The sequence below is a fragment of the Mustelus asterias genome, chromosome 4 (genome assembly GCF_964213995.1).
Source record: "Mustelus asterias chromosome 4, sMusAst1.hap1.1, whole genome shotgun sequence".
In the NCBI taxonomy this organism is placed as follows: Eukaryota; Metazoa; Chordata; class Chondrichthyes; order Carcharhiniformes; family Triakidae; genus Mustelus; species Mustelus asterias.
The window spans coordinates 48849223-48876569 of record NC_135804.1 but is presented as its reverse complement, the minus strand read 5'-3'; the positions used below and the strand labels follow the sequence as shown (position 1 = coordinate 48876569).

At 40.0% G+C, this 27347-nt stretch overlaps 1 protein-coding gene and 1 non-coding gene across 2 annotated transcripts in view; one reads left to right on the top strand and one right to left on the bottom strand.

Annotated features, from left to right (window-relative positions):
• Positions 1-27347, bottom strand: part of pard6a (par-6 family cell polarity regulator alpha) — a 96244-nt gene that overhangs the window by 21135 nt on the left and 47762 nt on the right. The window lies entirely within an intron of this gene.
• Positions 14082-14152, top strand: trnag-ccc (transfer RNA glycine (anticodon CCC)). Its single transcript has one exon. It is a non-coding gene; the product is annotated as a tRNA-Gly (tRNA).

Below are 27347 nucleotides of genomic sequence, written 5' to 3'. Positions count from 1 at the left end.
GGCAAGTCTTGCCTCACAAATTTGATAGAATTTTTTGAGGTGGTAACTAAGTGTGTCGATGAAGGTAGAGCAGTTGATGTCATATATATGGATTTTAGTAAGGCATTTGATAAGGTACTCCATGGTCGGCTCATGAAGAAAGTAAGGAGGTGTGGGATAGAGGGAAAGTTGGCCGATTGGATAAGTAACTGGCCATCTCATAGAAGACAGAAGGGGTGGTGGATGGAAAATTTTCAGACTGGAGACCAGTTACCAGCGGTGTACCACAAAGATCAGTGCTGGGTCCTCTGCTAAGTGATTTTTATAAATGACTTGGAGGAGGGGGCTGAAGAACGGATCAGTAACTTCACGGATGACACCAAGATTGGTGGAGTGGTGGATGAGGTGGAGGGCTGTTGTAGGCTGCAAAGAGACATGAATAGGATGCAGAGCTGGGCCGAAAAATGGCAGATGGAGATTAACCCTGATAAGTGCGAGGTGATTCATTTTGGTAGGACAAATTTGAATGTGGATTACAGGGTCAAAGGTAGGGTTCTGAGGAATGTGGAGGAACAGAGAGATCTTGGGGTTCATATACACAGATCTCTGAAGGTTGCCACTCAAGTGGATAGAGCTGTGAAGGCGGCCTATAGTGTGTTAGCGTTTATTAACAGGGGTTTGAGTTTAAGAGCCGTGGGGTTATGCTGCAACTGTACAGGACCTTGGTGAGACCAGATTTGGAATATTGTGCAGTTCTGGCCACCTCACTATAAGAAGGATATGGAAGCACTGGAAAGAGTACAAGGAGATCTACCAGGATGCTGCCTGGTTTGGAGGGTAGGTCTTATGAGGAAAGGTTGAGGGAGCTAGGGCTTTTCTCTTTAGAGCGGAGGAGGTTGAGAGGCGACATAATAGGGGTTTATAAGATGATGAGGGGGATAGATAGAGTGGAGGTTCAGAGACTATTTCCTCGGGTGGATGTAGCTGTTACTAGGAGGCATAACTATAAGGTTCGTGGTGGAAGATATCGGAGTGATGTACGAGGTAGGTTCTTTACTCAGAGTGGTTGGGGTGTGGAATGGACTGCCTGCTGTGATCGTGGAGTCGAACACTTTAGGAACTTTCAAGCGGTTATTGGATAGGCACATGGAGCACACTAGAATGATAGGGAGTGGGATAGCTTGATCTTGGTTTCAGAAAAGGTTCGGCACAATATCGTGGCCGAAAGGCCTGTACTGTTCTATGTTCTATGTAGAGCACCCAGAGAAAACCTATATCATTCCCAACCATCATTTCTGTTACTTCAAAGAGCTGCAACTGGTTAAACCATTTGTTGCAAAACATTACTTGGACTGGATTGCTATTCTACCTTCCACCTTGATATTTGTAGTACAATTATTTGCATGGCAACAACTTGCACCTAATTACAAGCACTAGGGTTCATTACTCTATCCATGTACTAAATTACTATCTAGCAGTGTGAAAGGTTGAAGGATTCAATTTTTGTAGCAACGTCTGACTACTACTTTTGAGCAAAGTAGTGAGCCGATATGGCAACTTAGGCCAACCTCAGAATCCTGGTGCTAAGTTGTGACTAAAGTCACGCATTTGGTATGCAAAGTCATTAAAAGTTTCAAATTTTAGTTTCTGAATTAGTTAATCTTTTTCCACAAGAGTGGGAAAACAGTACCAGATGTTTACCCCCACCATTCCCTTTGCTGTCCATTGATTCAGGCTAAATAACACTTGCACAAGGACAGGATCAGGGATCAGTTAGATGTCAGTCAAGATTCAGCCCTGAAGAATGACCATTTGCACATGATAACAGTGGGCTGTTTATTTTGTGAAATTGCACCAGTAGCATTGGAAGCTTTTGTACAGAAAGAAACAAATGAACCTTGGAAATTCTTTCTACAACAAACTCAATCTAATACCACTACTACAAATCACCTTTCCCAATAGACTTACAACTGTGACTAGAATTATTCAATGTACTGCAGCAAGATAACTGAACATTGGATATTTGGATCTTATTACAAGGCAGTAATCTCATCTGTGCTAAGAGATCATAAACCACAAGAGTGAAGTTGTACTTATCTAAATCCAAAAGGAAATTATAGCATGTTTGCTTTCAGTGTTTTATTAGGGACTCACAGCAGTGTCATTGTATGGTGATGACCAGGAAGCAGTATTGCACACCAAAGCGTTAACTGCCATCAGTGCAAGCTTATCAAATGATAACAGCTGAATAACTCAATTAGTATATATTGGTTTATATTAAGATTAGTTAGTTACACATAAATCCATTATTCTCTTCAGGAGCAATCAATAGTGCAACAAATAACTAATCTGTGTATTACGAGAATTTTGTACAATTATTTCTAGTACTATTCCTACAGATCTTCACTTAGCAACAAACACCACCAGCATCAATGTGCCAAAACGTAACCAAACCCATCTGGTGGATGTAATATTTTTTAAATAATGGATCACAAATGTGATCTATAAATACCTTTACAACATCAAAGGCAGACTGCATTCTCAAACAGGAATGTTCTTGCATGTGCCTTAACAATTGGAGGGAGGAATTTTCCATTTCTCGGAAAACATTTTCCTTCAACAAAATGTCCTGTATATTTGATGTTCCTAACTTTAGATCCACTTAATATTTTCTTTTCTTACGTGGATTAAAGTTGACTGAACATATTAAGGACAGCCACTGGCCACACAGCCATCATTGTTCTCTCTTGCTCCTGCCCTTCCCACAACATGGTTCCTGGACTGGTAGCTTTGTAGGGAGATCCATTGTTCCACAGTTCTGTACTTGGCCAACCACTGCCCTTTCTCTTTATGTCTCTTGTTCTACTGTTTAAGTTTCCCAGGCTGTAAACATGCGTGTTTTCAGCCTCATTTGCAAATAAACTGCTAAAATACTTACTGTTCATGCCTACATTTTCCTCAGTAAGCATAGACTCTTCAAATTTGCCTTTGGGATATCTGGACTTCTTTGGAAATCATGACTACACTTTGACTGGACGCCGCATTAAGACTCAGCTGCTGTGTCTCTGATTCACAATTCAGTTTAAAATTTGAAGTCACTTTGTTTAGCTTTCAAATCATCACTCACCTCTGCTCTTAATGAGCACTTGTAAGTTCATCAGGTAACTACAATCTGGTTCCTAACCACAAATTCTCTCAAGTGGTCTCCACTGGCTCTAGATCATGGAGTGAACACCACAGTTAATCTACCCCATGAACTATTCTGCACAACTTAGGTGTTCACTTCCACTGAAATATTTCCAGCAGTATGTCCTCCAAGGTTCTACCGTTCAAATCGCTCACCACACAACCTTCTAAAAAAAAAACTGGATGAGCACTTGAAAAGACTATGGGCCAAGCTCTTGCAAGTGGGATTAGTGTAGATTTTATGTAGTTTTGTCAGTGCAGTCTCGATGGCCTCTTCTGTACTGTATGACTATGACATCAGTCTCGACCTGGATGTCAGATCTTGAATGCTCTATCTATGCTAACCTTTGACCAACTCTGCACTTCATTTCCACCCATCTTATTTATCAACAGGACATTTCTACCCTAATCTTTATGTAACCACGCCTTTGTAACTTGAACTTCCCTGTGCCTATTTGCATGCACAATTTGGCTGCCGATTGAAACTTGAGTCCATCAATCCCAATTCCCTCTTCCTTTTTATCCGTTTATCCTTTTAAGGACTCTCCTATTGATGTGCCTCCTTTCATATATCCCATCTCAAATTCTTACTCCAACTCTTCAGTATTTCGCAAATCTTCCACTCCATCCACCATTCCAGATTTGACTCCTGCAGACAAGCCTATAGCTCCATCTGTACCTCCCTTGGCATCCACTAAAGGACTTATTGTCCTTAGTTGGTTGAGAAAGTTGAAAATCACCATGATGTGTTCCTTTCCCTCCCATTCCACATATAAGCTTGCTTACCTGTATTCATGACCACTCAACCTTGCCATTTCATGTGACCACGCTACAACCATATCAAACCTATTGTCTGATTTCTTTGTATTGCTCTTCACAAACAAAGATTCTAATCCCATTCCCTTGTGTCATCCTGGAACAAGATAATTTCTGGCTTCTCTTCTCCAAAGGAAACCCTCTCCCCACCTTTTGCATCCTCATCGTCCAAGTGTGACAAACCCACAGACTTCTTGGTCACCAAGACAGAGACCCATTTGCTGCCTGTTACTTCCCCTAGTTCTCTTGGCCAAGCTTTGATGATTTTCCTAGCCCTGAACTTTCATTTCCATTTTCTCTCCCATCTTCTTTCATACCCCAACTCCTACCTATTATTTTTGAACTTGCCTCCCACTTTCCTGGACCCCATTTCCAAACTGTTGTCCACCAAATCTATTTCACTGGTCTCCACATTACTTGATATTTCTAACAGTTCTCTTTTCTCCCCTCACGTATTGTCCCCTTCCCCCTTTAAATCTGCCATCACTCAAAAGAAAACTATCCTTGCTTCCCACTCCAGGGCTTGAGCACAAAAATCAAGATACAGTGACAGCAGAATCCATGACTGGGCTCAGTAAAAAGCCCATGTATCCTGGCTGAAATTTGGTAGTCCTTCTATGCTTAAAACATTTCTGTACTTCTGTTTTTTTGTGCAAAGCCAGCCAAAATCAATTTTAAAATGGTACTATCCAAATAAGCTGTTAAGGCTTCAATTTTGTATTCTTGGCTGATCAAGCCAATTATGCTATTATTTTCCATTGTAAGAAAATTCTGGTTGTTCAAATTAATTGAGGCATTGTTGCCTGGATACCAGATCACAAATTGCTGGACCAGCAGAACACCATTTTAAAATTTATACTTCCATGTCATCATTTTGGCTCAGCATGGCCACCTTTAATTTGTTTCACAATGTTAAATTCTTTTGTAAAGGGGAGGTTGAGAGGAGGACTCCCCAAGCAACAATTTTACCAGATAAAATTAAACATGCTTTTGAAATCTAATAAGAGCAGCTCTATGTAGATAATTCAAACAGAAAATAAAATGAAGACATATGCAAGGGGTTTGTGACCTAGTAGCCCTAGGTCAATATAAAAGCAAATTACTGAGGATGCTGGAATCGGAAACAAAAACAGAAAACACTGGAAAATCTCAGCAGGCTGACAACATCTGTGGAAAGAAAACAGAGCTAATGTTTCAAGTCTGGATGATCCAGATTTAAAACGTTAACTCTGTTCTCTCCACAGACACCGTCAGACCTGCTGAGAATTTCCAGCATTTTGTTTTTGTTTCAACCCTAGATCAATGTTGGTTAGACTCCATTTCATCACTTATGCCACATCAACAAGAGAGTCACTCCACATTGGATTTTCAGGTAGTGCAATTAAACACATTTATATACCTCAATTTGAAAATGTGGTTTTCGTTGGCAAACCTACAGAAAATCTATATGCAATTGCTGCCATGGCATTTTAGGCCACTCCCTAAAGGAGAAGATGTAATTCTTGTTCATGCACAGGATTGACACCATCCCACTATTTCTCCAATCTAAACATCCAGACCTGGCCAAAATTAACTGCTAATTCCTTCATCTGGACTTCATGTCTTGTTTAAGAATTCTTCCACACGGACTAGGAGGAATGATCACTGATTGCCCATAATGGAAACCACCTTGGGCAGTCAACACAAGCTTTGACATATCTGGTTTCAAATCAGGATGCGGATGATGCATTTCAGCTGTTGTCCCTTTCAATACCCTATCCATCATCCTCATCACAGGATCATTTCTGGTAGATTTTTGAACTTGAGTCTGTCACAGGCAAATGATCTTGCAAAAAAATGAATACTAGCAAAATTAGGTGGCATTTGCTCAATAGGTAAAGCTAAGCATGAAAATGTATCAGCATAGTGCGCTGATTGTCAATACTTTGTATCACAGGAACGTGCAGATAAGTCAGTGACCATCTTTGCCATTGGCTAGCAGCTAATGATGTATGCCCAAACATGCTAAAGTGTAAATCATCAGTCAATAATGTGAAATAACAGCATTATAAATAATGAAGAAATTTTCATGCACCAGAAATTATACTCAATGCTTTTTCTAGCTGAGCATAGTTAGATTCAGCATTAGGCAGAGTATGTGAAGCAAAAGATATTGGCTGTTCTTGTGAAACTATTGCCCCTACGCCATCAGGTGAAGCGTTGCAACCAAGCAGTATTGATAACTTCTGCAAAGTATCTCTGACATCCTTGAATGCTTTCTCAGTCTGTTGTCCAGTTCCATGACCAATCCACACCTAGTAAATTTTGTAATGGCTTCAAAAATGTAGGAATAAATTTGCCATAATTTATTAATCCTAAAAAGAACCTCAATTGTGTCACATTCATCTATCATGGTTTCCATTTTGTTTTTGGGTGCTTTATGTAGGCCTTTAACAATAATGTGATCCAAATTCTGGACTGTGCCAGGAAAAAGTCACATTTTTCTTTCTTGATACACAAAACATGTACTTGAAGATGTTCCAATGTTGCTTCTGAATTATTCAAGTGCTCTTGTTCATTGGACCCTGTAATTAGAATATCATCCAGGTAACATTGTACACCAGAGAGAATACTTAAAACCTGATCCATCGATCTTTGGAATAGGGCTGATGTGGATGTTATTCCAAAAGACAAAGATCTTTATGAGTGACAATGGTTGAGGTTTAGCAGCTACATGCATCTGTAATATGCCTGTGAAAGATCATTCTTACTGAGTTTATGCTCACCTAATAACCCAACTCAGCAAACAAACGTTCAATTAAAAGGCAGAAATTGAATTTATGGTTGTTTTAAAATTGGCTTCTCCGGAGCCTTCAACATGTCATCGATGAAGATGAACATCTTGCCAAGGCCATCCCCACACCCCCACTTCTTGCCTTCAAACAACCGCACAACCTCAAACAGACCATTGTCTGCAGCAAACTACCCAGCCTTCAGGAGAACAGTGACCACGACATCACACAACCCTGCCACAGCAACCTCCGCAAGACGTGCCGGATCATTGACACGGATGCCATCATCTCACGTGAGAACACCATCCACCAGGTACATGGTACATACTCTTGCAACTCGGCCAACGTTGTCTACCTGGTACGCTGCAGGAAAGGATGTCGCAAGGCATGGTACATTGGGGAGACCATGCAGACGCTACGACAATGAATGAATGAACACCATTCAACAATCACCAGGCAGGAGTGTTCCCTTCCAATCAGGGAACACTTCAGCAGTCTCGGGCATTCAGCCTCTGATCTTCGGGTAAGCGTTCTCCAAGGTGGCCTTCACGACACGACAACACAGAATCGCTGAGCAGAGACTGATAGCCAAGTTCCACACACATAAGGACGGCCTCAACCGGGATCTTGGGTTCATGTCACACTATCTGTAACCCCCACGACATGCTGGGCTTGCAAAATCTCACTAACTGTCCTGGCTGGAGACAATATACGTCTCTTTAACCTGTGCTTAATCCTCTCTCCACTCACATTGTCTGTACCTTTAAGACTTGATTACCTGTAAAGACTCGCATTCCACCCATTATCTTGTAAATTGAATTTGTGTCTTTACATGCCCTGTCTGTGAACACGAGTCCTCACTCACCTGAAGGGGCTTGGGGCTCCAAAAGCTAGTGCTGCCAAATAAACCTGTTGGACTTTAACCTGGTGTTGAGATTTCTTACTGTGCTTACCCCAGTCCAACGCTGACATCTCCACATCATGTTTTAAAATCACCACATATGAGCTGAACCATCTGGTTACGTGGCAGGTATGATGGAGATAGCCCAGTCATTGTAACCAGTTAACAAGTCGTACTAATTCTCCTTTGTCCTTGGGATGAATTGCATACAGCACTGCTATTGCTTTGAGTCTTTTTAGTTGACTATTCAGCTTTTTGTTTCACTTGAACTTCCTTCATTGAGCCACGTGTGTCTTCAAATACAGTTATTTATCAGAAGGTGTTGAAGGTCTGTTTTGACATCGACCAATCCATTGACAGCACTCCAGTTAAGCATATTATCTCCAACCATAATCTCCTAATAAAGCTGGAAAATCACAGACCAGAGTGAACAGCAGAGCTGGCCCTCCATGTTGACCATGATGTAATCTTTTAACGGCACTATCTCTTCTATGTCCTTAAAATCACACCAGCTGGTTTTAAGGGAAGGTACTTCAGCTTTTGTTGGTATGTAGCCTCAGGAATTAAAGATACAACAGCACCAGTATCAACCTCCATCCTAATAGGTTGTATACTTAACTTCAGTATCACCCAGAATCGGTGTGATTCACCCTGTATCGATGAGAAATTCAATTGGAGCTCTTCATCTTTTCTCCCATGTTGCAAATTCTTTGCAGAATTGCTCTTCTTGAAAGTACCCAAATTCTTCTGAATATTCTAAGGGGAAGCTGCTTTCGCCCAACATTATCCATTTTGCCAGAACTCTTGGATCGACTATCCTTGCTCCGACATTCACTCAAATAGCCCATTTCAGCACATCTGACATGCTTGTTGCTGTTTTGTCTTCTTATGGGCAGTTCCTGCACCAAATTGTGAAGCCTCTTTAGTGGTCAGTTCTATAGGCATTGATTTCTGCTGCTGTCTTTAAAGTCAAAGCCTGTTCAATAAGCATTTTCTTTGGATAGCCTCAATTTGGAGTCTACAAACTAGATGATCTTGAAAAGCATATTCTAATGACTCCATGTCATCCCAGCCTTGCCATAAACTGAGCAATGCTTTTGCCTTTCACTCGATTCCTTCAGTGGAATTTGAACCATTCCATGATTATCAGTCACTTTGGAGTAATACTCTTCAAGGATCGTCATCAAATCAAATTTTGGTTCCTGGCTTTGTTCCGGAGCAAATTGAAGGTTTTACTTCCTATTGAATTGAGAAAAGCTGGTACAAGCAACTCACTTGCAACTTGTACTTCAGTACAAAGTACTGAAACTGCTCTACATAGGTGTTTCATGATTAATTTTCTTCTGGATCCTAATTGACCCACCATTTCTCTTATAGGCGCTAGTGGTACAGGACTGCTCCATTTATTTTTTTTGCTGTCTGCCCAGTACTTTCTTTTTACCCCAGAGAACATTAACTTGGTTTTATTTTCCCCAAACAACCCCAGTTGTACAGCAAAGCATCCCTTTTTAAATATTCCAGATACTGCCTGGAATCTCTGATGGGAAAAACCCCTTCTTTTAAAACCACACAATTTCCAAAGCGTAGTGAGGTTCCTGCTCTGCTGCTACACACTACAACACGTGTGCAGACCCTGCAGCTTAGAGCAGTCTACCAGATTCTTTATCCCCCCTCCCCCCCAGAAGAAACACTTTTTTCCTTACTTATCTTCCTTCATTGACATTTCAATCTTAAATCCTGTTGTTTATTTGACCCAGCCTTCCAATATTCAAAGTGCAAGGACCCACAATATTATTTTTCTACTTCAGATCTTTTCTGCAAAATCTTTTCTATTAAACAAAATTCTGATTCATTACCAATTTTCTTTTTGTAATGTCCTAACTATGTTAGGGGTTGTGGAGGTTTACACAAAGAAAACAATGTGATTTTCACATGTAGATTCAAACTAACAGATTTATTGAAGGAGCTGTTGCCTGTACACAGTACAAAATTAAACTAGCAGCAGCTTGTGAAACACTCCAGTGACATCAAATCATGTGACCAACTCTGAAAATAATCATGCAACCATTTAAATATATAACACCAAGCTAGGCGGCATTGTAACTACTTGTCTTTCAAAATCAGAGTCATCAAGCCTCAAGAAACTCAATCTTATTTCCTTGCGAGCACTGCTCCATCTTCAAAATCCTTTCCTTTCAAGTTTGCAAACACGTTTTAACTCCTTGGGCAGAATTTTACATTTCCTCAATGGCCTGTTTGCATTGCAGTGAAAAATTCCAGGCTCTTGCCAGTTCAGCAGTAGGGAGGGGTAGCCTGGTAAGTGATCTACTCAAGCCTCCGAAAAGAAGAGAATTGAGGGAAAAAGTGGGGTGCATGGCATGCCTTCCATCAACAGCCTCCTTTCAACACCTACAGAGGGAAGGATCAGTTGCTTCATGTACTATGTCAAAGTCTCAAACCTCTACTGCCTTTGTCAAGCTACTTGTCCAACATCTATTCTAGGATGAGCCAAAATTTCATAGCATGTTATTTTTGCTGCTAGTTTGAGGTTTTATTTTCCCCAAACAGCCCCAGTTGTACAGCAAAGCATCCCTTTTTAAATATTCCAGATACTGTCTGGAATCTCCGGTGGGAAAAACCCCTTTGTTCTAGACATGCAAGTCCTGGTTTAAAAAAATCTTAACAGCCAGTCTAGTAAACCTATTTTAATGTTGCTGCTGACTATACAAGAACATTGAGCCAATAACACTATCAGAAAGCAGCAACTGTTCTCCACTTCACCAGCTTATTTTCCAATGATATGTAAAATTTGAAATAATTACCACTGTCAACATCCAGTATCTCACCTGATCTAGCAAGGCACCCTAAATTGAAATGTATTCCCTTCTTTATTTTTAAAAGTCATAATGCACCCAAGTTCAATAGGCAGTGACCCCCAATGCTATATTTGTGAGCCTTTCTGCCTGGAGTGCCCAAACTGACAGACCCCTAAATATGTAAAGTAAGGGCCATCACCTATTCAGAAATCATTTGCTGCTGAGGTCAGCTATTGGCCCAACTAAACGCCAGGTTCTTCAGCAGCCGTCGCAACAAAACAAGACTCATTTACCTTTTTAAAAAAATATTTGAGGAGCCAGAAGGAACAGGACTACAGATTGCCTCCTTACCACAACACCCCCCTCCCCCGAATTACCTCCTCACTGCAACCACTGGAATTTACAAGGACTGCTGCCAATGAGGGAGACATTGACACTTGAATGATCTCTTCACTCAGGTTCACTGCCCATAGATGCTTGGGCCACCCAGACCAAACTAACCTTAAAGATTCTTAGTTTGTATAACTCTCATATTAGGACAGGATATCAAAGGACATGTCTTCACTAAAATAGGTTTCATTTTTGAATAACAATTCATTCTTGCCTGTTATTCTGAGAAATATGCATGTTTATAATTTTCCATTTCAGTAGACAGTAGTTTCTTTGTGGTACTCCTAACCTGCAGCAATAGGACAATGTTCTTGATCTGATGATGGCACAACTGTCAATCCTCATTTTCCTCAGTTTACAGCACAGGAGATTATTTTTGCCTGTTGTTTCTGTACTGGCTTTCTAAATGAGTTAGCGTCCTCACCCTCTCTCCATGTCATTTTTTTCTTAATATTTAGCCATTTTCCTTTTTAAAAATTGGTAATGAATTCTGTTTCTATCTGATGGAAACCTATTTCTAGTACTCAGGTCACGTAACTGAGCACTCACTAATTATGTATTCCTTCTCTGTTTGCTATGATCACATTCAAGTAGTTTTATCGAAGACAGACAATCTAATGCCAACTTATATTAAACAAACTACACATTTCAAATCATAGCATGCTAGTAGAGCTTATGCATAATTGTTTACAGTATCAAAGCTTGCACAAGTTGGATAACTAAAAAAGTCAATAATTTTATAATATAATCCATCTAAAGTAAATATGTGCAGCAGTCAGATTTTGTTTTTCAGTTTGCACTGATTTAAAAAGGATGGATAGCTAGCTGACACCCAGCAGCAAAATCACATTCCATCCTTCTCACTGGAGTAGGTAGTGATGGAAGATCAAAAAGACGGGTCAGGTAGGAAGAATAAGACAAAAAAAGGGAAGGTTCTGAATGTGTAAACCCGAAAGAATGAATCCTCCTGCCCCTTGAAAGATTTGGTGAAAGTTTCCAAAATAAGTGATAGAGATAAGCTAACACAAAGGAAGAATATTTTGTAATAAACAAAACTAAATTGTTTGGACCCATTGTATATTATGGGAAATTAAAAAAAATTAAGAGTTTGGAACTTCAGACTTCTTGTCCTTAGGATTTTGTTTATATCACAGAATTTGTCCTCAAAAATAAGCAGAGCAAAAGCTTCAATTTAACCTGAGCAGAATGCAAGTCATGGGCAGGGGCTTAAGCAGACTAAAATATAACTAGTGACACATGACAGATTTATCTGTACTGAGGCAGTGCACCTCTCTTTGAACTTTCAATCTATGAATCACCACTTGAGAAATAATGGAATGAATGATTCCAACCAGTCATTCTTCATTCTTTTACCTGAATAGCTTTTTAAATGTATTCTTTTCACGTATTAGTGGGCAGAACGCATATCTGACTGGTTACAGCAACTGATTGAACTGATAATGGAATCAGATGATCCATCACTTTGAACTGAATGGAATGTGGTGCCGAATACCACAAGCAGCACATCACTTGGTAACCAAGGTGCAAGGGAAGAAACTGCTTGCTCATAAATGTGAAGCTTATCTTTCATACGAAGCATGCAACAGAGAGAGCTAAACAATCCTTTAACCAATTGATCAGAGCAGAGCTCTTCAGTCCTGCTGCATCCAGGCATGAGAAAGAGTGGATATTTAAACTAGTCAGAGGTGACTCCACAGACATTGCCCTGCAACCAACACCCCCCCTCCCCCACTCCACAAGATGGAGCCAAACACATCAATGCAAAAGACATAGCTGAAGCATTTGTAACCATTTTCAGTCAGAAGTGCAAGTGGATGATCCAACTCTGACTCTTCGAGGTCGCCAGCATCAGGTGTCAGTGTTAAGCCATTTTGATTTACTCCATGATTTCAACAGCTGAGGGTAATTCATACAATAAAGGCAATGGATACAATAAAGGCTATAGGCCCAGACAGTGTATTTACTGTAAGACTTGTGCTCTGGAACTAGCTGTACCCCTAGCCAAGCTCTTGCAGTATATCTATAACACTGGCATCTTCCTGAAAAATGTGGAATACTGCCTCCTTTCCACAAAAAGCAGGAATAGTGCAATCTGGCCAATTACTACTCCATCAGTCTAAGTTTAATCAACAAAATAATGGAAGGCAGAGTGCTATTAAGCAGAACTTGCTTAACAACAGCCTGCTCAGTTTTGAGTTCTGCCAGGGGCATTTCTGCTTCAGATCTCATTACAGTCTCGACTCAACATGGCTAAAAAAGAGCTGAATTTCAGGAGGAGAGAGTGACTGCCCTTGACATTGGAACAGCATTTAACCAAGTATAGCATTAAAGAGCCCTTGCACAAAATTGAAGTCAATCAGAATTAGGGAGAAAACTCAACTGGCTGGAGTTATATCTAGCACTACACAAAGATGGTTGTGGTTAGTGGATGCCAATCATCTCAGTCCCAAGCTATTGCAGTTCATCAGGGTAGTGTTTTAGGCCAAATTTCAGTGACCTTTCTCTCCATAAGGTCAGAAGTGGAGATTTCACTTATGAATAGTACTGAACACTGAAATGGAGATTCCTCAGATACTTAAGCAGTCATTACCCATATGCAGCAAGACCTGAACAACATTCAGGCTTGGGATGATAAGTGGGAAGTAACAGGGCATTAGGAGCATCCCATGGGATAATGGCTACCCTGATCAGATCATTTCATGCTGTATATTGCTCAAACTCATGAATGGGCTTAAGGCAGTCAATTTCAGCCCTGAAATGCCCAGTCTATCTCTGATTGCTCTGGAAGGACAAGGTATCTCAAAATATTGAGAAACAGGTGAAGCTAGCTGTTTCATACTGCTATTGGGCAGTAGGGTGGTATTCACCACTAGCCGAAAAGATATTCTGCCTATTGCACAAATGAGTAATAAAGGTACATGATACCAAGTGTGGAGGCTGTACATCCCAAAGACTGGCAGATTGTAACAAACAGCATGTCCATTTCACTGTTTGCAATGGGCAAAAGTACAGACCATACCAAACCAGCCTGTTCTTGCAAAACTCAAATCATCATCCAAAATAGATGTGATTCCACAATTGGACAACATTTGGTAATTAATCCTTGGTGTGCTAAGTCAGGATCAGTGTGGCATGTGTACTGGAAGCTTCATATATTAATATACAGGGTCATGTTCATTACAGACAGATAGAACATCTAGAGTGCCACTGGTGTAGAGGTATCATGCAAGATTCCCATTCTTGAGACCTGGGTTCGATTCCCAGGTGGCGCACTGGCACACAGTGGTTAGCACAGCTGCCTCAGGGACCCAGGTGACAGACTGTGAAGTTTGCACATTCTCCCAGTGTCTGCGTGGGTTTCCTCCAGGTGCTCCGGTTTTCTCCCACAGTCCAAAGATGTGCGGGTTAGGTGGATTGGCCATGATATTTACCCTGTGTGTCAGGGAAATTGTGTGGGGTCACGGGGATAGGACCTGGGTGGCATTGTTGTTGGTGCAGGCTCGATGGACCGAATGGCATCCTTTCTATGATCTACACACATTGCACCTTTTTGAGTTAAACAAAAGTGGCAGCCATTCGCTGATTCATTCCTCAGGGAAAAGCCTTTACCAGAGTTAAGCTGCCTGGTTTAAATTTCAAATGATGCATAGCAGTTAACTGGCAAACACCATCAACTGGTGCATTCTCCATGGCAACACCTCTACCAGAGACTACTTGTCAACCAATCTGCATCCTCTTATACAGTATAAAGTTATTTCTCTTGAGATTGTCCTGATGAGTGAAAAATGAGTGAAAAGCTTAGACAAAATGTCTTTCTTCAGCAATATGCAAGTTCTAAACTATCAAACTACTATTTGAACTAAAAAATACTGGAACTATTTATAGGACTCTTATATATCCCTAGGTGTAATATTTTGTACCATTTCAAACAATTTGTCTAGGCACGTACAAGTACTGTTAGCATAAGTTCCTGCAAATTCCTCAGCTACAATTCCAGTGTAAACTAGCATTGGTTGGACTGGCTGTATTCCCCAGCAACAAGGGGAGATAAAGTTCCTGCGAAGAATTTGAAAGCTGAACCAATAAACAGTGTAGATAGCTGGTGTCTGAGCTAAATTAATTGCAACGCTGGAATTTGTAATTTTAAATGTTAGCATCTAATCATTATCCACTAGGAACCATCACAACTGCATAAGAAACAGAACTATGAACAGGAGTAGGCAATTCAGCCCCTCAAGCCTGCTCCACCATTTAATACAGTAATGGCTGATCTCATCCTGGCCTCAACTCCACCTTCCTACCCATTCACTACAGCCCTTCACACCCTTGCTAATTTAAAAAATCTGTCCACCTCTTCCTTAAATTTACTCAAAGGTTCCAGCATCCACCATTCTGTTGGGCAGTGAATGCCACAGACTCATGATCCTTCGAAAAGTAATTTCTCTTCATCTCTTCAATCTGCTACTCCTTATCCTAAAACTATGATCTCTTGTTCTAGATTGTCCTACAAGAGGAAACATCCTCTCCACATCTACTTTGTCAATCCCCTTCATCTTGCAAATAATTGGTATGTCTTTCACAATTTCAGAACATCCCAAAGCATTTAGTCAGTCATAGAGGTCTACAGCACAGTAAAAGGTCTTTTGGCCCATCACACCTGTGCTGGCCAAAAGCAAACCACCCAACTACTTTAATCTCATTTTCCAACACTTGCCGCATAGCCTTGTATGCCTTGGCATTGCAAGTGCACATCTAAATACTTAAATGTTATGAGGGTCTCTGCCTCCACTACCCTCGGGTAGTGAGTTCTAGACTCCCACCACCCTTTGGGTGCAAAAGGTTTTCCTCAACCCCTCCAAGCCTCCTGCCCCCTACCTTAAATCAATACCCCTGGTCAATGATCCCTCCACTGAGCTTCTTCCCAACTACTCTATCCATGCCTCTCAATTTTATACATCTCAATCATGTCTCCCCTCAGTTTCCTCTGCTCCAAGGGAAACAACCCCAGTTTATTCGATCTCTCTTCATCACTGAAATTCCAGCCCAGGCAATATCCTGGTAAATCTCCCCTTCACCCTTTCCAATGCCATCACATCCTTCCTATAACGTGGATTCCAAAACTGCACACAATACTCTGATCTAACCAATGTTTTACATAGGGAGCTTATGCTGGAACTGCTATTTACCTCGGCTAATAAAGGCAAGTAAACCATATGCCTTCTTAACCACTTTATCCATCTAATGCAATAAAGCAGTGACTGTGGTTCAAAATGTAGGGAAACAAAAACAATTTGCACATAGCAAGGTCCCATAAACAGAAAAAAAAATCAAGTAGTTGGATGATCTGACTTTTGAAACTTTAAATTTGGCCACAAGAACCTTTACATCCACTCAAGTGTAAAGAGGGCCTCTATTTAACCTTCCATTTGAAGACCCCTCTAAAATGATCAGGTATCCTGATCACAGTGCACTGAGACCCCCCCATGAACATCAAGACAACCACCCACTCCCCCTCATCACTAGCATCGGGACCCTCCCAATCGGATCCCTGTCATAGCCACTTCAGGTCCTGCCCCAGCTCAACTGGCACTGCCAGGGTGCTGGATGGGCATTGCCCAGCTTCAATGGCCTCTGGGCTCCCTAGCATGGTCATCACACCAGTTGAGATTCTCACTTGGCCCACGCCACACCAGAGGGTTGGAAGATCCCATGAGCTGGGAGAATCTGGCGTCAAACGGGCTGAGCATATTTAAATACTACTTTAAATCTGCTAATCAGCTTCGCACCCTTTCTGGGCATGATTCAGTTTGTGCCAGGAGAAAGGGACTGGAATGATTGTGAACACTTTGGCGCCCGGCATAAAACCAGTTTAAGGCCTGCACGCAATTTTAGGATTGGTGTGATCTGCGTCAGGCGCAGCAAGGTCGTAAAATCTCATCCAAAAAGATACAGGAGAGTTGGCAGCAGCCCACAATATTCCTACAAAGCTGGGTGGAGCACTCCTCTCCATAAAAAAGGGTAAGAGTACTAAAAGTACTTAAACAATTTTTTTTTAAGCTGCTGCAATGAAAAAACTAGTTAACACTTGCATGACATTGGCCCTGAAGGACTGGGAAACATTACTGAAAGGAAGAACAGTGGACAGGCAATGGCAGACATTTAAAGAATGAATAGTGAACTCCAGAAGTTGTTTATTCCTGTTTGGCGCAAGAGTGGTAAGGGAATTATGGCCAAACCATGGCTTACAAAGGAAATTAGAGATAGTATCAGATTCAGAGAAGCATACAAATTGACAAGAAAAAGCAATAGGTCTGAGGATTGGGAGCAGTTTAAAATACAGCAAAGGAAGATGTTGATTTGATTTATTATTGTCACATGTATTAGCATAGAGTGAAAAGTATTGTTTCTCACGCACTATACAGATAAAACATACCATTCATAGAGAAGGAAATGAGTGTGCACAGAATGTAGTGTTACAGTCATAGTTAGGGTGAAGAGAAAGATCAACTTAATGCCAAAGTAGGTCCATTCAAAAGTCTAATGGCAGCAGGGAAGAAGCTGTTCTTGAATCGATTGGTATGTGGCCTCAGGCTTTTGTATTGTTTTCCCGATGGAAGAAGGTGGGAGAGAGAATATCCGGGGTGCATGGGGTCCTTAATTATACTGGCTGCTCTGCCAAGGCAGCAGGAAGTCTAAACAGAGTCAATGGATGGGAGGCTGGTTTGCATGATGGATTGGGCTACATTCAAGACCTTTTTGTCTTGGGCAGAGCAGGAGACATACCAAGCTGTGATACAACCAGAAAGAATGCTTTCTATGGTGCATCTGTAAAAGTTAGAGTTGGAGAGAGTCATAGCTGACATGCCAAATTTCCTTAGTCTTCTGTGAAAGCTGAGGCATTGGTGGACTTTCCTAACTATAGTGTTGGGGGGGGGGGGGGGGGGGGGGGGAAGAGACCAAGAGAAAAATAGAGTATGAAAATAAACTAGCACGGAACATAAAAACTGACTGTAAAAGTTTCTATAGGTATGTAAAGAGAGTAAGAGTGACAAAAACGAATGTAGGCCCCTTAGGCAGAAACAGGAAAATTCATAATGGGAATAAAAAATGGCTGAGGAATTAAATTTGTACTTTGCTTCAGTCTTCACAAAGGAAGACATAAATAATCAGAAGTGCTGAGAGAAACATGTTTAGTGAGGAGCTGAAGGAAATCAGCATTAATAGAGAAATGGTTTTGGGAAAATTGATGGGATTGAAGGTGGATAAATCGCTAAGTCTTTATAATCTTCATCCCAGAGTACTTAAGGTGACAATCTGGCAATAGTAGATCCATTGGTGGTTATTTTCCAAAATTCTTTGGACTCTAGACTAGTTCCCAAGATAGGAGGATAGCTAATGTAAGCCTGCTATTGAAAAAGGGAGGTAGGTAGAGAAAACAGGAAACTATAGACCAGTGAGCCCAACGTCAGTGCTGGGGAAGTTGCTAGAGTCTATTATCAAGGATTTCATAACTCAGTATTTGGAAGGCAGTGGTACAATCAGATAAAGTCAGCATGGATTTACAAAAGGGAAATCATGCTTGACAAATTTATCTTTGAGGATGTAACAAGTAGAGTTGACTGAGGAGAACCAGAAGATGTGGTTTATTTAGACTTTTGATAAGGTCTCACATAACAGACTACTAAGTTAAGTCAAAGCACATAGGATTGGAAGTAATGTCTTGAGATGAATAGAAAGCTGGTTAGCAGATAGGAAGCAAAGAGTTGGCGTAAATGGGTCTTTTTCTGATTGGCAGTGACGAGTGGGGTTCCGCAGGAATCTGTGCTAGGACCCCAACTGTTCACATTAGATATTAATGATTTGGAAGAGGGAACTGAACGTATTATCTTCAAATTTGCAGATGATATAAAGTTGGGTGGGAGGGTGAGCTGTGAGGGGGATGCAGAGATGCTTCAGCGTGATGTAGACAGGCTGAATGTGTGGGTGTGTGCATGGCAGATACAATATAATGTGGATAAATACGAGGTTCTCCACTTTGGTGGCAATAATAGGAAGACAGATTATTACTTGAATGGGTGTAAATTGAGAGAAGTGGATACTCAACGAGACCTTGGAGTCCTCATGCATCAGTTGCTGAAAGTAAGCACGCAGATACAGCAGTCAGTAAAGGCGGCAAATGGTATTTTGGCCTTCAGAGTGAGAGGATTTGAGTATAGGGATAGGGATGTTTTGCTGCAATTGTAGGGAGTTGGTGTGGCCACACCTTGTGAATTGTGTGCAGTTTTGGTGTCCTTATTTGAGCAAGGATGTCCTTGCTTTGGAGGGAGTACAGTGAAGGTTTGCCAGGCTGATTTCTGGGATGGCAGCTTGGTCATATGAGAGACTAAATTGATTAGGATTATATTCATTGGAGTCCAGAAGAGAGAGAGGGAATCTCAGATACTTATAAAATTCTAACAGGATAGACTCAGAAAGAATGTTCCCAATGGTGGGGGAGGTCCAGAACTAGGAGCCATAGTTTGAGGATAAGGGGTAAACCTTTTAGAACCAAGTTGAGAAACTTCTTCATCCAGAAGAATGTGAATGTGTAGAATTCACTACAAGAGAAGAAATTAGATATAGCTCTTGAGGCTAAAGGGATCAAGGGTGATATGTTTGTTTGGCGGGGGGGGGGGGGGGGGGGGGAGAGAAAGAAAGGGGAGGAAATCAGGATATTGAATTCGATGATTAGCCATGACAACCATCATCAAAATGAATGGTGGAACAGGCTATTCCTGCTTCTAGTTTCTATGACACAGGGTTCACCTAATTTATCCCCCTGATCCTGTAGACAGTTCCCAAAAGAGGCACAGGACCATTTTTAATGCAAGTGTAATTTTAGAAACTACCATGAATGTCTAAACTAGCAAGTACCAATGCAGTAGTTTCAGACCAATTGTACCCAAATAATCATATCACACATCAATTTCTACACCAGCGAATTCAAAATAACTTCAGCTAAATAAGGTGTACACCAAGTGCCAGGGTGTTCGAAGAGGTTATGTACTCACATCTGTGGACTGAACCTTCAACCATGGTAAAGTCACTGTATCCCAAATAACCATAGGCTGGTGGTAATTTAACATGATCACACCTCAGGCAAGGGACAAAGGTTGAGAAAATGGGCCTTCACGAATAATCTCAGCCGGTATGGGAATTGAACCCATGCTGTTGGTATTACTCTGCATCATGAACCAGCTGTCTGACCCGACTGGCAAGTAAGACAACATAAAATGTATTTCAGAAATCCTCTTGTGGATCAAGTTGTATGCAAGGAGGATGAGGACAATGACTTTAAACATCTTTCCAGTCAGGTTTTAAGGTAATTTAGTTCTCCCATTGCTGAACATGTGTGGTGAATGCGATTGCAGTAGACCAAATTAATGATTTTTACCTCTTAACCCACATTGAATGGAACTAAATTTCAAAGCTCCATGGAAATTAGGTTAATTTTTCACTTGCACATTGCTGTATTTGTGGTGTGACACCACTTTGACCTCTACACTTGCAGTCAATGATCTGTTCCATAAACTTACTTTCAGGTTGTCACGAGTTATGCTCCCAGGAAAATACTGACCGATTTCAGAACTTAAGGGATAACATTAAGCTTTACATTTTTGATAAGGCTACAGAGAGAGAAAGTTAGTTATAAAAATGTGCTGCAATGGAAAAATTGCCTCAAATGAATATACGTAAAATTACAAATTTCCAAAAAAGTGCAGCTTTTTTAAAAAAAAAGTAGTTAATTCAGTAAATGGCAGTTTTCTATTTCAAAAGCAGGTTCACTTGGGAAAAGTTCTTGAAACTGACAAGACATTCATATGCAAGAAAAAGGGAAAGGAGACAGTATAGCAAAAACAAAAGGCTAGAAAGAGAGAAAAGAGTAAGGAAAACCAAAAACCAGAAAAGATTGAAAGAAAAGCATTTCCTATTTACTTTTTCCAGATTTTTGCTTTTTGCCATTTAAAAAAAATTATTGGAACATAGTTAACACGCACACCCTCAATTGCTCAAGGGCATCAAGAGTTAACTACCTGTAGTATGAAACCGGAATTACATGTGGAGGAGATCAGATAGGGTGAAGCAAGTCCTCCAGTTAAAGGGATGAATCCTTTTTTTAAAAAAATCCAGCACCTTTCATAGTCACATTGTTTTTAAGAATCTGCCATGGTGAAATTTTAACATGATCCCTCTCCAGCCACATAATCTTGAGACTGTGCGCTCTCTAATTCTAAACTCAAGCATTTTGGATTTTTTTTTCACTCCTTTGTTATTGGTCATGTCTTCAATCGACAAGGCCCAAGCTCAAACACCTTCCCTAAACCTCACCGCTTTAAGACACTTAAATCATGGTGCAAAAGTTGAAAGATGACTTGATTTCTTTCAGCACTGCAGATACTTGGCATGCAAGTCAACTCCCATTTTGAACTATAAATGTTACACTCAGAATCCCTACAGTGCAGAAGAGGCCATTCGGCCCACCCAGTCTGCACCGACCACAATCTCACCCAGGCCCTATTCCTGTAACCCCACTTTTTACCCTGCTAATCCCCCTGACACTAGGGTCAATTTAGCATGGCCAATCAACCTAACCAGCACATCTTTGGACTCATAAGTTGTCCTCCAATTTTTCATCCCAGGCTTGTAAATTTTTTAAAAATGCTTTAAATTGCAAGTTGGTACATGGGATCAAGCAGGCTCTGTTGCAAAACGTGCCTGAATTAAAGATACACCGACAGTAGACCATTCGTGGTACGGCAGTTGACAACATAAATAGGTCCTCCATAAAAACGAATAAAGTATGAAGCCAGTTTCAAATTAAGTCAGAGGTGTGTACTCCCCCACCCTCCATGCTGGAAGGCTGGGATGCCATTGAAGCCCTTGGGTGATCATGCCTGGGCAGTGACTGGCACAGACCCAGCACCCTGGCAGTGTCAGCACTTCTTTGCAACCCCATTGGGGAGATTTGCAAACTGGGTGGATTTTCTTTTTGCATGTAATGAATGTTATTAGTGACATACTGATTTTGCTTTTAAGCGAACTCCATGACCTATGGTTACATGCAGTTAGTCCTAATATGTTATAAAAAAATTCAGTTCTGACCAAGTGGTTGACAATCATTCAACACTATTGATACAAAAACATATAAGTGACATTATCTGTACAATAGCACAGGAGAAATTCTCAAGTTACTAGTTCTAATGTTGTGGTTTTAATGTTTCTTTCACTGCCAGCAGACTCCTGAACATTTATTGAATTGCAGGAATGTTATGGACCACTGATCTGAGATGCAACATAAGCTGAATGCTCAAAAGTTTGTGCTGGTCAAAGGTTTTGATAGTTACACAATGAGTAACAGGATTTTGTGAGCTTGACCAAAGTACAGTATGATGTAGAAGAATTATTTGACTGCATTTCTTTTGGTATTATGTAATAGTCCCAAACCCAACCCACCCAGTCAAACTGTTTGATATTCAAATGACAGACAAATGCTTCAGAAATTGCTTAGAAAATAGGCACAAAAATTAGAGTGCTTTTTAATATCAGATTTTGTATATACAAGATAGCTTAGTATTAGTTATCGAAACTATGCCAGGTAGCAAGAAAATCCTCAAAATATACTAAAATGAGACAGTTGTTTGGACCAATCCAAAGAACACTACCTTCAAAATGAGAGATTGCCATTTCTGTTTCAGCAAAGTATGCATTGAATAATTAAAATAGTGCCACAGTTGTATTCAAGTAAAAGAAAAGGGACTACAATAGAACATTGTGGTGTAATTCAATTCACCCCTTTCTCCTCCCAGTTTACCCCCTTTATTATAGTATTAAGGCCAGTTAAAGAAAGCATTTTAAAGCAACTGAAGTCTTTCACTGTCATGTCAAAATCTTTAAATAATTTAACTTTATCCCTCCTTGGATGTGCATGAAATTGAAGCCAACACTACAGAGGTTACCTGATCCAATGGAATACGATAGAGCAAAGTAATGTGCTACAGAACAATTAAATCTCAAAGTTATTGTGAATTAAGAAAAGAGGATAAAAGTTATATTTTGCAAGCATTTGAGTTTGAAGAGCAACGATTTTCAATTCATCATGAATGCAAGGGATTTTAAAAATCATGGCCAACATATTTGGTTTTTGGGCACACAAATAATAGACCTAATTACTATTGATAGACTTGGAGCCAGCAGGAAAAATATGGACTTGTCAACTACAATCTCTTAAGATTTGTTGCTTTTAGAAATAATCCATGTTTTGTGTAGATTTGTAAGCCAGTGTTCTCAGTGGCATTCATCGTATCTTACCTTAGACACAGTTAGTGCCTCCTAGTCCAGTCCCTCCCAGTCTATCATGCTATGTTAGCCAGTATCCTTCATTATAATATACTTTCAGATCAGCACTTTATACAGTTTTAAGAAATCCACATTCCAAGAATGCAGCTGTTGATTAAGAACAAGGCTATACCAAAGAATTATTCAACTTTATGCAGCAAACTAACTGCTTGTCATTTGTAGAATCCAATGACTAATGTGGAAATCATGATGTGGAGATGCCGGCATTGGACTGGGGTGGGCACAGGAAGAAGTCTCTCAACACCAGGTTAAAGTCCAACAGGTTTATTTGGAATCACAAGCTTTCGGAGCACTGCTCCTTCATCAGGTGAGTCAGGTGGAGTTGAGAGACTTCTTAAAGTGGAAGTGGTTTGCATTATTTTCCTTACCTATACAGAGACATTGCACAGAAAAACCTATGTTATTTTTGCAGCTATACTGAATTAAACACATCATTTACTTACAAAAAATAACTTAAAATCAAAGATTTAAGTGTGCACAGGTTCATAGCATCCATTTAAAATTGAACAGTGCAAATACATCTGGTCCATATAACTGGGTAAATCACGTGTCGATTCAAGTTTGTCCAAGACAATAAATGCTCTGCTTCAGAGCAAAGTAGTCTAGACAGAGGCCAGACTTGTTTTTATTGTAATTTAGTGCATTCAGCATTTATCAACTACCCCAAATTGCCCTCAAAAAGATGGAGAGGAGCTAACTTCTTGAACCACTGTGGTCATGTGGTGAAGGTACTCCCATAGTGCTGTTAGGTTGAGAGTTAGAATTTTGAGCTTGTGACAATGAAGGAACAATGATATTTTTTTCCCCCAAGTCAGGTAGTACAGAAACTTAATCAAAAATACACTTTAAAAATGATTAACGTTCATAGCATCCAGGATATTATGTATCAAGTGGCATTTTTAACAAGGCAATTCTGTTTACAGAAGTATTCACTGCTAACTGGCGAGGAAACATTTGCAAATTATTCCTTCCAGTGCTGTGGCTGTGCATACCCCACCTCTCAGGCTGATTAATAAAAGGCAGATCAAGTGACATTTAAACAAAACAGCAGAATCGCATATTGCAATCCTATTCCATTCTACCTTCCTTTTTGTTATCCATGACCTCAGCTAGAAAGTATGCATGTGTAAAATGTCACATGATTAAGAGGCTTGGCTCGTCTATTACACACAGCACTAAAACTTGCCAACACAAAAAAATTCCCACTGGGCAAGGTACAGGTATGTAGCTGGCATGTATATTCCAGCAAGGACCTGTGCCTTCAGGGTGAGGAAGAAAATTGAAACCTCTCACAATGCAATCGATTGTGGATTTGCTTTAGGAAACTAATTCAGGAATGTTGATTTGCTGCAGAAACAACCCCAGTGTATCAGTAACTGCACATCCATAGTTTTAGAAACTTGGACATACTTCCCCCAATTTACTAATGAAGCTACACAGTAGCAAATCTGAACTTTTGTTTACACTTATCTACCAATGAGTCCCAAGACATAAAAGAACAAATCAGCAAGACCGTATTCTACTCATGTTCTCAGTGAGGGGGTGCTATTGGTCAAACTCCTTTGTGTATACATAATCTTACTGGACACCTAATCCACATGTTTATTCACTACAATCAGTAAAACTGTTGTCCATGGTGAACCAACGGCAATACAAACACTGCAGTCAGATCTATGGTTATGGATTACTAATTAAATGAAAGATAATGTCCTTATTCACATTTTATTTGAATAGTCAACATTTTCTAGTAGTGAAAAGTGTTTCAGGATGACCTGGGCAAAAATTCAAGTTATTTTAGATCTATCGAGTATTAAGCTAGATAAATCCCCTAATGCTGATTCAATAACTCAATTAAAAAGTTTCAATCCCAAATGTATTTTACATCTATATTTTTTCATTTTAGGTCTCCATTGGCTAATATATTTAATTCAGACCATAAAATCCGTTAATACATAATTAAGCAATATACAAGCCCCCTGTTTTCTGCTACAAAGCTGGTAATTTACTCCAGCATCACACTGCAAGAACAGAATTAAAAAACAAGATATTGGCCTGGAAATTATATTAATAATGGCAAGACTATCAGCACTCATCATTATTAGAATAAACTGGACAGTAACCTTTAGATTTCTGCATTTTATTGAACACACATGAACTCACTTCAAACAGCAACTCTTGATGTGCACATTACAGAAATCTGGAAGCTGCTGTCCAAGTTGCTCTGCTTTTACGCAGGCTGCACAATACTGGAAGCTTGCCAATGAACCTAGCATTGGAATCCACGCAAAGACAGAGTTTTTGTATCTCTCCAGTAGTTACCCAAAAACATACAAAATACAAAAGTTAGGGCTGGTACATTCAGGCACAAGTGATTTTTTAAATGGCATAATATTTGAGGTTGTTGCTAAACAATCTCTGGTCCTGAATTTCACATTCCTTCAGCATATACACAATTTTTTAAATGTTAGTTGTTTTTGTCTTTTTTTCCCTAATCCGGTCTTTCCCTCTTTTGCTTTCTGTACATTGTGATTTAAATAGTTAACTAATTGAAAGATTTTTGTCTTTCAAAAATCCACAAAAAAAGGTTTGCAGGCAGCTGCAAGCAAAAATGAATATCAGACACTATTCTTTCACCATTCTCTTCAAAGTCTGGGCTGACTGAGATAGTGTAAAAGGGCAGATAGAAAATCAGTAATCCATGATGTATTTCTCCAGATTCCCATCTCCACTAGTTTCAATGGGAACAAAAATTGTAAAGTATAAAACAGATGCAAACAAATGCATTTGTAGGAATTATATTAATTATGAATACAAATGTTCGAAATAGCAATAACCCTCTTCTGGACTGAATGGGTTTTCTGTGCTTTAAATACGATGTAATGGATGCTTTCGTAATGTAGTGTAATGAAGCCTGACCAGTAACAAAGGCTCAAACGTTGTAGACTTAGTGGGCATCAGCTGTGTACCTAGCTTCCACACTATTGGGCTAGAGAGTGAGAAAACACACCGGTTTCTTGTTCGCTACGATCAAATAACAAGATATTAATCTTTATAATCACACAATTGGCAATTAGGAGGAAATGCTGGACGGTAGCCAGCACTGATGGATGCATATCCAGTTTGAATCAGTGTCTTAGGACAGGAACCAAGAGGGAGTAATGCAGTAAAATAGATTACAACACAGTAAATAAAAGAAAGTGGATTGTTGACCAATATGCTTTTTAATGCAATCATAAATCATTGCCTTAATGGTGTAAAACACTAGATTTTTTATTTCACTACTTATGATTGAAAGCTTATTGAATAAATATTTATAGTCAATGCTCCCTGTTGGAAAACTGTACAGACATGTAATTTGTATTCCAGTGGCACGGGACTGATTTAATGCAATTAGCATGCCAAGATGTCAAGTCTCAGGGAATTGAACAAAGAAAGTTATAAATTCTCACAGCTCAACACCAGCTACTCAAGGATGTCAATAGCCATGATTTTTCCCAATGATGATCACAATTAGTTGTGCATAAAAGTAGAACCAGTGGCAAAAGTGGACACAATATTTTCTAGAGCCAGTGAGTGGGCAGCAAGCAAAAAAATGCAAGTTGCAAAATAAAGCATATGCCCTCAACATGAAGGAATTGAATGAACTTCAGTCTCGACTGAATTGACTATTTTAACTCCACTCACTGGTCTAGTCATTAAATCGAGACAATACGAAATACTCAAAACTTTGTGCCCTCAACCTCCAAATATTACTGCTAAATGCCTTTTGAGACAGTGGTTCTAATGCAAAGATATTGGGGAAAAAAGATGCTCTGAAAATAAACTCTAGTTCTGTCAGAGGTGCTACACACAGCAGTGTGCTTATTCTGCCATTCAGTGAGACCATCGCCAAGCTAACTCAACCCCTCCCCATATTACTCAAAAATCAAAATAGACTAACCAACTGAACATCCAAATCCATCTAGTTTAGAAAATTCCAAAGATTTACAACTGGCTGGGAAAAGACGATTCTCATCTCCTTTCATCTCACGATTCAACCTTTTGGAAAATCTCAATCGAAAAATTTCTGCT